Source organism: Oryctolagus cuniculus, chromosome 1 (genome assembly GCF_051225735.1).
Source record: "Oryctolagus cuniculus isolate XC-2025 breed Fujian yellow rabbit chromosome 1, ASM5122573v1, whole genome shotgun sequence".
Lineage (NCBI taxonomy): Eukaryota > Metazoa > Chordata > Mammalia > Lagomorpha > Leporidae > Oryctolagus > Oryctolagus cuniculus.
Window position 1 is genome coordinate 26,157,661 of NC_142867.1, and position 1,584 is coordinate 26,159,244.

Sequence of the window (1,584 nt, forward strand, 5' to 3'; positions counted from 1 at the left end):
TTTTTTTTTTTTTTGGCTCTTTTGGTTATACCTGCCTATTGAATGTCTTGAAATCAGGTATTGTGATGCATCTGTCTTTGTTTTTGTTGCATGAGATTGCTTTAGCTATTTGGAGACTCTTGTGTCTCCGTATAAATTTTAATATCAATATTTATAGACCTGCATTGAACATCATTGGTATTTGATTGGGATTGAATTGTATCTGCAAATTGCTTTTGGTAGTATGGACATTTTGGTGATGTTTATTCTTCCAATCCAAAAACATGGAAGATTTTTCTATTTTTTAATGTGTTCTATTTCATTCCTCAGTATTTTATAATTTTCATCATAGGTATTTTTTGACATCCTTGGATAAATTTATTAAAGGTATTTCATTGTTTTTGGAGCTATTGTGAATGGGACTGATCTTTTTTTATATTTTTTCAACTTTTATTTAATAAATATAAATTTCCAAAGTACAACTTTTGAATTATAGCAGCTTTTCCACCCATAACCTCCCTCCTACCCGCAACCATCCCATCTTTCAATCCCTCTCCCATCCCATTCTTCATCATGATTCATTTTCAATTATCTTTATATACAGAAGATCAATTTAGTATATACTAAGTAAAGATTTCAACAGTTTGCACGCATACAGAAACACAAAGTACAATGTACTGTTTGAGTACTAGTAATACCATTAATTTGCATAGTACAACACATAAAGGTAGGAGATCCTACATGGGGAGTAAGTGCACAGTGACTCCCATTGTTGATTTAACAATTGACATTCTTATTTATGACATCAGTAATCACCCATGGGTCTTGTCATCAGCTGCCAAGGCTATGGAAGCCTCTTTAGTTCACAAGCTGCGATCCTAATTAGACAAGGCCATATTCAAAGTGGAAGTTCTCTCCTCCCTTCAGAGAAAGGTACCTCCTCCTTTGATGGCCCGTTCTTTCCGCTTGGATCTCACTCACAGAGATATTTCATTCAGGTTTTTTTTTTTTTTTTTTGCCACAGTGTCTTGGCTTCCCATGCCTGCGAAAGTCTGATGGGCTTTTTAGCCAAATCTGAATGCCTTAAAGGCTGATTCTGAGGCCAGAGTGCTATTTAGGGCATTTGCCATTCTATGAGTCTGCTATGTATCCTGCTTCCCATGTAGAATCAGTCTCTCCTTTTAATTCTATCAATTATTATTTACAGACACTGCTCTTTTTTAACTTTTATTTAATGAATAAAAATTTTCAAATATAGCTTATGGATTACAATAGCATTTTTCCCCCATAACTTCCCTCTACTGGCAACCCTCCCCTCTCCCGCTCCCTCTCCCCTTCCATTCACATCAAGATTCATTTTTGATTATCTTTATATACAGAAGATCAATTTAGCATATATTAAGTAAAGCTTTCAACAGTTTGCACCCACAGAGAAACACAAAGTGAAAAATACTGTTTGAGTACTAGTTACAGCATTAAATCACAATATACAGCACATTTAGGACAGAGATCCTACATGAGGAGTAAATGCACAGTGACAACTGTTGTTGACTTAACAAATTGACACTCTTGTTTATGGCGTCAGTATTCCCCCAGGCTCTTATC